General features: G+C 42.6%; 1 long non-coding RNA gene across 2 annotated transcripts; it reads left to right on the top strand.

Annotated features, from left to right (window-relative positions):
• Positions 1–2694: 2694 nt before the first annotated feature.
• On the top strand, positions 2695–9194 carry LOC124079278 (uncharacterized). Of its 2 annotated transcripts, XR_009224935.1 has the most exons (3): positions 2695–5478; positions 5741–8600; positions 8691–9194. It is a non-coding gene; the product is annotated as an uncharacterized LOC124079278 (long non-coding RNA). The 2 variants fall into 2 exon arrangements; XR_006847237.2 differs by having other exon boundaries at positions 2695–8600.
• The last annotated feature ends 340 nt before the right edge of the window (positions 9195–9534 follow it).

Below are 9534 nucleotides of genomic sequence, written 5' to 3'. Positions count from 1 at the left end.
CAGGCTGTGTGGCCACTTTATCGTCGCGTTTGCGGGAAAGCACTTCTCCCTCTCAGACTCTTCCTTTGTGTTCACAGCTTGGCTCTTGGAGAAGAGGCTGAGCTTTGGGCCTGTCTTGGCCTCTGCCCTGCCTTCCTCACTAAGCCCTATCACTTCCAGCTTTAGATTGAAAGGGAGACAGGAGAGGTGTGTGAATCTTCCTTCCCCTTGAAGGCTTAGCGGCCACTGCAGTGTTACTACCTGACCGATTTCAAACTCGTGTGTCTCAGGGAACAGGGGCCCCGGGAGAGGGGAGAGTGGGGGAAGGCTGCTCAGAGGAGCAGCCAAACACCAGAGCACTTAGTGGTCAAGTTTGTCATCTCACCAGGGTGCAGTTCACGACTCCCCGAAACAGTGACGATAGTAACATCAAGATCACTGGTCACAGATCACCATCGCAGGTAAAATAATAGTGAAAAAATCTGAGATATTGCAAGAACTGTCCAAATGTGGCCCAGACAGGAAGCAAGCACACACTGTTATGTGTGCAGGGCAAAAGCAGGGTCCTCACAGAGGGTCCTTACATCAGGTTCAAACAGCTCCACAGTTTCATCCTAAATAAGCCTTCCAAGGAATTCTATCAAGATTATTTTGAAAGGTAATTCTGAGGCACATTTCTGGACTTTACAACAGAAACCAGGTGATTTTGTAATTATACCGTATGGTTCTCATGATGGGAAATAAAAGAACATCACTTAATTTCGTGGGTGGAATCACAGAGGGGTGCATTTTTTGCATTAAGTTCATTTCTTTAAGTTTATTTATTGCATTAAGTTTATTTTCTTCGATTATTACAAGGGAATACAAATCTTATGAGAAACAGCTAAAGAAAATTGTATGCTCTTTTTTTGTTAAAGTTTGTTGTTATAATGTCATTTAAAAACATATAATATATGCACGATCTTCCCACTTACAAGTGCTAGCAAATATTTTTTCTTAACATCTTATATCATTCAGTGGACGTGTGCAGAGACCTGCAGCTGTGGTCAGGTAGCAGTCCTCTGCTGGGAAGCTTTCCATATGGCATATGGTCTCTCAGGATCTTTAGGGAATTGGTTCCAGGACCCCCAAAATACCAAAATCCACAGATGTTCAAGTCCCTCATCCAAGACAGCACATTCCCCTGTCTATTTTAAGTCATCTCTGGCTCACTTCCTAATGCAGTGTATTGTGTTAGGTAGGGAGCATCTATGCTAAATAGTTCTTGTGGTGTGTTGTTTAGGGAATAATGACCAAAAAAAAAATGGTCTGAACATGTTCAGGACAGACAGAATCTTTTTCCTGAATGTTTTCAATCCTCAGTTGGCTACATCTGCTGATGCCGACCACACAGGTCCAGAAGGACTCTTGTGTCCCTTAACAGGTGGGCATTGGTCTGATCTACAGTTTCGGAACCAAATGCCCTTCTAACAGTAGCATGGTATTCAAAGAAAAAAAATAACATACTGCCTGATGCACAGCAGTTGCCTGGGTCAGGAGTCACCCGTCAAGCGGAGAGGCCACTTCTGTGCTACAGCTCATGTTTTGTTTTTTTTTTTAAATATTTTCTTAGTTGTTGATGGACCTTTATTTTATTTACTTATTTACATGTGATTCTGAGATTTGAACCCAGGCCTTGTACATTTTTATTTCAGGCTCAAGGAAAGTATGTGGGGACTTCAGGAGCCTTTGTGGAATAAAAGTAAAATGGGGAGAAGGGTCCAAAACTAGAAATATTTTTGGAGGAAGAAATTGGTTCTGTATAGAATATAAGGAAGACAGATGTTGCCTTATGGAGCTCATCAGCGCTTTTCTTCTAAAGGAAAACGTCCTACTTAAAAAAAAAAAAAAAAAAAAAAAAACAAAACCTTTGGGCAGTTTGTGGCTGTTATTTTTTTTAACTCTATTTAGATTTTTATGTGGTGCTGAGGATCAAACCCAGTGCCTCACATATGGTAGGCAAGTGCTCTATCACTGAGCTGTAACCCAGCCCCATGGCTGTGTTATTTTTTTAAATCATCCGACATTATTTATCTTCTTTATTTCACCAGGGTAAGCCCTGTGGCACAGGCTCTTGTCATGGTGCCATTGACCTAGAACTCTGCTTTGCAGTCCCACCTGCTTTTGTGCCACACTGTCAGCTCACATTGGACTCAGAGTTAGTGTGGATTTTTTTTTTAAAGTTTTGTTTACCTGACTTTAAATTTGCGTATGGTGAAATGTATACTTCTGCTAAGCATTTCTGAGTTTTGGACAATCTGTGGTCATGTACCCACCACCACCATCGGCACAGAGAACTGCTCCATCCAGCCCCCGAAGCTGGAATGAGGGTTCAAATGCAAGCAGGAAAATCATGGAATGAGTACTTTTTATTTAACCTAGCAGGAAACAAAAGGGACTGCAACCTCTGAAATCATAAGCCAAAGCAAACATGTCCCCCTCTAAGTTGGTTTCAGTATTTTGTAGTTTTCAGCATGCAGATTCCATGCATATTTTGTTAGATTTATAACAAACTATTTATGATTTGGGTGTTATTATAAGTGTGTAATTTCTATTTCTATTTGTTCACTGCTGGTATATAAAAATTTGCTTGATTTTTGTTACTTCCTATCCTATGACCTTGCTAGACTTATTTACCAGTTCTAGGATCTATCTTAAGACTCCTTCTAAGTAGAATCCACAAATTTTTTATGTTTATTTACTATAATCCATATGTTTTGATATTTTGGGTTTTTCATTCAGTTAAAAATAGTTTATGGTTTTCTTTCTGACTTAAAAAAAATCCCAATTATTTAAATGTGTGTTTTTGGTTTTGTTTTATATTTTGATGGTAGGGCTGGGGATCAAACCCAGGCCCTCACGCATGCTAGGCCAGCAGTATACCACATACCCAGCTCCCAAACTGTAATTTTTTTTTAATTTCAAAATATTTTGGTATTTCCAGATACCTCTCTGTTTAATTTCATATGGCAGAAAATGCATCCTGCATTATTTTAATTGTTTTAAGTTCATTAATGTTTTGTGACCCAAAATGTGGTCCACTGCGATGTGTGTTCATGTGTACTTGCAGAGAGTTTTTAGATGGAGTGCTTTGTAAATCTCAATCAGGTCAACTTGGTTTAGTGCTCAGGCCTCACACTTTCTTGCTGCTGTCCTGTACTTGTTTTATTATTGATAACTGGACAGGAATGTTGAACTCTCCAAGAAGAGTTGTAGATTTGTCTAGTTCTCTTTATCTTTTTTTTTCTTTGAAAACTTTCCACATTTATTTACACATAGCTTAAGGAATCATTTCCCAACCCTATTTAATATTTGCAGATTTCTTTAGTTGGAAACAAAAATTCAAAATACAGCAAGTACAGGCGCGGGTGTCACTCCAGCAGGGCTTGCCCTCTTGATCTTGCCTTTCAGCAGATGGGCTGAAGTTGGAGAGGTGGCAGTCAGACACAAAAATGTTTGCTTTAATTTCTTCCATCCATCAAGTCATAAAGGAAGCTGCCACGGAGCCTCAGAATCAGTATCCAAAAATGTGGGCTGGTCCAGTAGCTAGTAGCTCAGTGGTAGAGTACTAACCCTGCGTTAAAAAAAAATGGAATGGATTAGTTTAAATGAGATAATTACCAGATTGATGAGCAGTGGTTAAAAGAAACAAGACCTTTGGTGCATAGGCAAAATTACCACATTACTTGCAGAAGCAGAATTCTCTAGGACCTTTCTGTAGCCCTTTATTTACATACATTTTAAAAAGTTACTGCAAGATAGTTTAAAATTTTAACCAAAACAAGAAAAGTATGAAGTGAACAGTCAATGACACTAAATTCAACTGTTTATGAATCAAGGAACTTAAAAAGCAAATCTGGGAATTGAATTCCCTTATGACTCTAGGGCTTCAGTTAGAATCTTTTTCTGTTGATGCTATTTCTATTTTATTCTTTCAATATAGTCTCTTCAGAGTCAGAAAAATGACTTCAGCAACTTTATGAAAATCAGCAATTTTTGAGAGGATGTACCTGGGAAATCCAGTGAGCTTTTTTTTTTAGAATTTTTTTTTAGTATTTATATTTTAGTCATCGTCGGACTCAACATCTTTGTTGGTATGTGGTGCTGAGGATGGAACCCGGGCCGCACGCATGCCAGGCGAGTGCCCTACCGCTTGAGCCACATCCCCAGCCCCCAGTGAGCTTTTCACAGGAGCTGACTTCTGCTCAGCTTCCCTCCCTCCCTGCGGTGGGCTGGCGGGTGCCTGGCCCCTCCACGGGGTCTTCACCCCACACTTCTCCTTGGGATGTCTTTAACCAGAAGGCCCAGGCCCAGGGCTGGTAGGAGTACCGGTGAGAAGCGCCAGGCTTGCGAGGCTCTTTCCCTCTGCTCTGGGGGCTGGGGCTTCCTTCCCGGGGACGACCTTGGGTCTGGGTGTCAGGTGGCCTGAACACAGAAGGTAAGCTGTGGGTGCGCGTGGACAGAAAAAGTGATCGAATAGACTGTGGGCCTTGGACATCAGGTCTCTCTGTTCCACTGTGGGGACTGAGCATGGGAATTGGCCTTTTGAAAATGCCCTTGGCTAGTCGATGGGGACCCCCATTACTAAGGGGATCCCTGATGTCTCTGACTGGAAGACAGCTTGGAGTCTCAGACATTAGATGTGGGAACTTGCGAGTAGATTTTCCACTGAATGTCTGGCCTGCCCTCGGTGATGGTGCCTCTGCTTGGCGGAGCACCAGCTCCTACTGTTGTGGGGAATTCGGGTGTCACCAGAGAAGTGCTGGGCTGTGGTCCACAGGCTTGTTTACTGGGCCCCGGGGAGTGCGAGTGGTCGCTTTCTACAGAAGCCACAGCGACATTTGGGACCCTCCAGTGGTTGCTGGTGGAATGGCGATGGAGCTTCCTGGGAACCTTGGCAAAGATCTGCCCAGGAGGCACCAATAGAGGAATGAAAAGCAGTCACCACGCAGGCGCTGGTGGCCTTTGGCTTGGGGAACAGGCCCAATTCCAGCCCACACCTGCCCTGCGGGCGGCCACGTTCCCCTCAAGTGTTCAGCGTCTAGTTCTCTTTGATTTCCACCTGGCTTTGCCTCACATATTTGAAGGCTCTGTTCTTCAGGGGCGTCACACCTAGGGAATATTTTACCTTTGGTAAATTGAGCCTTTGTTATTGTGTGAAGTCCCATTTCACCCCTGGTATGGTTTCTGTTCTGAAGTCTCCTTTGTCTATATTAACATTGCCACTCGAGTTTCTTTTGATGCCTATTTTCATTCTGTAATCCTCTTTCATCCCTCTGCTTTTTAAAAAAAAAAATTTTTTTTTTTTTTAGTTGATGGACCTTTATTTCATTTATTGTTTTTATATGCGGTGCTGAGAATCCAACCCAGTGCCTCACACATGGGAGACAAGCCCTCTACCACTGAGCCACAACCCCAGCACCATCTTTCTGCTTTTAACCTGTGTAATTTTATTTAAAGGTGAGTTTGTATAAATAGAGCACACATTTGGGGCTTGTATTTTCAATCCAAACTGATAATCTCTGTCTTTTAATTGGTGTATATAGACCATTTAAATTTAATGTAATGATTAATATGGTTGAGTTTAAGCTTCCTATTTTGTCATTTGTTCTGTTTGTTCCTACTGGTTTTTATTGCTCGGTTACCTCTTTCTCCCAATTTTTGGGATCATTTAAATATTTTTGGTACTTTCTGATTTATTTATTTATTTTTGTGGTTCTAGGGATTGAAAACGGGACTTCATGCATGTTAAGCAAGCACTTCACTAAGCGACACCTCAAACCCTATTATGGTTTGGATGTGAGGTGTCCCCAAAAAGCTCACATGTGAGACAATGCAAGAAAGTTCAAAGGAGAAATGATTGGGTTGTAAGAGTCTTAACCCCATCAGTGTTTTAATCCCACTGGTAGAGATTAATTGAGTGGTAACTGAAGAGGTAGGGTGTGGCTGGAGGAGGTGGGAGCTGGGGTGTGGCTTTGGGGTATATATATTCTGTATCTATCTGGAGAGTGGAGTCCCCTCCCCCCCCCCCGTGCTGGGGATCCAACCCAGGGCCGTGTGCATGCAGGGCAAACACCCTACCAACTGAGCTATATCCATAGCCCCTCTCTGCTTCTTGATTACCGTGATGTGAGCTGCTTCCCTGTGCCACACACTAGGCCATAGTTCAGCCTCACCTTGAGCCCCAAGAAATGGAGCCTTTTATGGACTAAGGCCTCTGAAACCGTGAGCCCTCAAATAAATCCTTTCTCCTCTTCAGTTGTTCTGGTCAGACCTTTAGTCACAGCAGCAAAAAAGCTGACTAAAACAAGCCCCTGGTACTATATTTAATTTACCTACACTAGTGCTTGTTGTCCATATCTGTTAGTATTATTACATAGGAGTTGCTCTGGACTGCACAACATACATCCCTCATTTTTAATAGTCTATCTAAATTTAATATCTTAATACTTAAAGTAAAATGTACAAGCCTTATAAACATATTTTACCCTCCTCTTTATACTTTAGTTGTATATCTCTACATTCATCAAACATTTTACCAACAATATATTTTTCTTTCCGCAGTCAAAATATTTTAAAGAACTTTAGAAAACAGTCTATTCTATTTAGTCAGATATTAACCACTTCTCTCGCTCTTTCATTCCTAGAGCACCAAGTTTCTCTCTCATCTCCTCAGCCCAAAAAACTTCACTTAATATTTATTTTAGAACAAGTCTGTTGGCAACAATTTTTTTACATTTTCCTTCATCTGAGAACATCTGTTTGACTCCATTCCTTAAGAATATTTCACCTAAACCTAGAGCACTGTTCCACTGCCCTCTGTCCTCCAGGGTTCCTGATGACAAATCTGCAGTCCCTCTCATCCTTCCCACGTCTGCTATGTCACGTTTCCCATGTCACGTTTCCCGGCTGCTTCCTAGAGCTGCTTCCCAGAGCTTTATCTCTGGTTGTGGGCAGTTGAGTGGGTGTATATGGGCCCATTTTCTTTGAGTTTATCTTGTTGGATGGCTTATGGAGCATCTTGAATCTGTAAAGTTGTTTTTCACCAAAATCTGAGGAGTTTTGGTCATTATTTTTTCAAATGTTTTCTGTACCAGTCTGTTTCCCCTTTATTCCTGAGACTCCAGTGGCAGAGGTGTTAGACCTTTCAGTGTTGTCCCAGAGGGCTCTGCGCCTCCTGTTCAGTAGTTTTAATCATTTTTCTCTGTTCTTCACATTGAAAATTTTTGATCTTCAAGTTCACTAACGCTTTCCTATGTTGTCTCATTCTGCTGTGTTGTTTCAGACAGTGTGTTTTTCAGTTCTAAAGTTGCCATTTAGTTCCCATTTCTTCCTCATGGTTTCTGTTTCTCTGCTGAGAAACTAGCACCTTTACCTTCATTTAAAGTGCATTCATCTTCCCTCAAGAGGTTATGTCCGTCACTTTAACACCAGTGTCCATTCCGTTATCTGAGTCAGCTCAGCATTGCCATCTGACAGTTCTTTCCCTTCATTTGTTCACATTTTCCTGGTTCTTTATACGTTGAAGAATTTTTGACACTTTGATGATTCTCTTGGGAGACTCCATGTTCTGTTGTAATCCTCTGGAGAATATTGATTGGTTGCTGCTGTGTGGCAGGCAATCACCTGATTAGACTCATACCACAAGTTCTACCTTGTTCTCTATGAATGGTGTTTCCTGCGCCACCTAAGTTGTTAAAACCTTTCCTGTGCTCCTTTGGGCCTTGCCTTTGCATGTGCCACTCTGAGGTTAACTGGAAGCATGATGGTAGTTCAGTTCTCAAAGCTCTTGTATCCTACTTTGGATTCACTCCTGCAGAGTTTAAGGTCGAACCCAGGATTTGTTCCAATTCATACTTAGAACTGGGAGGGTCCCCTTCTTCAGCTCTGCCCCCTCTGCGATTCCCTGAACACTTTCTGGATCCCAGGAGCCTCTTTCCCAACCCTCTGGCCAGCAATCCGGATTTTCTTTCAGAGTTCCAACTGCACTTCCTACCACTGGGGTTGGCTGAAGAACAGGGCTGGAGGAGGAAAAAGGGAGAGGAAGAAAAAGAGAAAAACCAGGGATTTCTCTGTACTCTTTGATTTGTGAAGGCCCCTTTTCTTGGTTCTGTGGCCAAGAAGACAGAGTCGGAGAGGTCCATGGTGGGCTGCCTTCCTGTCAAACACGGGGAAGCAACAGAGGAAACCAGACCAGCAACACAGCCCTCCTCTCCACCTTCAGCTTTGACTCCCCGGCAGTCTGTGGCCTACTGTTTACTCTTCAGGGGTCTCAAGTTTGATCTCGTTCCTCCAAGACGGCTTGTTTGCTAAGAGGACTTAGCAGGCACTGGAAAGAGACCTTGTCCTCCTTTCCTCTTCATGGAAGTCTCAATGTCACATTCTGTGCAAACCCTCAAGTGTTGTAGTATCTGTATTCAGAACACGCATGCATACACCACACACATATCCAGTCTCTTTTTCCAATTTGTAGAGCAAATTCAACCCCTGGGTAGGGAAGCCCAAGAAAACAATTTCCTGACACAATGCCTTTTAAAATTCAGCCTGGAGACTGCATCTGTAGTCCTTTGGACCTTTGCAAGGTCAGTCTCATTGATTCTGCATTCTCATTTTGTTGGCTTCAATATATGGGGCAGTGGAACTTAATCAATATAAATTGGATTGCATTTCAGAGATCAGAGTTCTGCCTGCATTAGAGGATGATTGCTTTACAGCTGGAGATTCCATTTGTATTGAGCTCGGCTCCTGGTCCACGTGAGGCCTGTACTGAAGAGCTGACTGGTGAGCCTCAGCACGGCAGCCTCCTCCCCCACCTCCCCTCTCTGCTCACCAGTCGTGCCAACTATTTGTGGAGGCTACAGTTTTTAGAAGGAAAAACAGTGAATGGTTTGACCACGGGAAATATGAGACTCACACCACAAGTTCTACCTTGTTCTCTTGTAGCTGAGGAATCTGATGGTTCTTTTCTAGTCACTGAGCCTCTGGGTTTCTAAGTATGGGTGGCCTTGCACGTTCACCAAAGAACTTCTGTCTGAGTGTTCCTGCATACATATTACCCAAGATGAGCCAAACCTGTTAGAAAAAATGACTCTGTTGTCTCTTATTATCTTTCTTCTTCTTCTTTATCACTTAACAAATGAGTCTGGCATATATTAATAAATATATCATCTGAGAGACATTAGTGCTTTAAATGTTACTTCTTTTTAAAAAACCTAGTTAAGACAGGCTTGGTGGCACCCACGTGAAATACCAGTGACTCAGGAGGCTGAGGCAGGAAGACTGTGAATTCAAAGCCAGCCTCAACAACTAAGCTAGGTTCCAAGCAACTTAGTGAGACCCTGTCTCTAAATAAAAAATTTAAAAGGGCTGGGGTGTGTGGCTCACTGGTTGAGCATCCCTGGGTTCAATCTCCAATACAAAAAAAGAAAGAACGGAAGGAAGATAAACAAACCTAACTATTGGCTGTGATGTGGCTCCGCGGTGGAGCACTTGTCTAGCATGCATGAGGCCCTGGGC

The sequence above is a fragment of the Marmota monax genome, unplaced genomic scaffold (assembly GCF_021218885.2).
Source record: "Marmota monax isolate L192 unplaced genomic scaffold, Marmota_monax_Labrador192_F-V1.1 WCK01_AAM20220418_F8-fsc00080, whole genome shotgun sequence".
In the NCBI taxonomy this organism is placed as follows: Eukaryota; Metazoa; Chordata; class Mammalia; order Rodentia; family Sciuridae; genus Marmota; species Marmota monax.
Note: the sequence above shows the minus strand (reverse complement) of the source record. Positions and strands in the feature narration are given on the sequence as shown.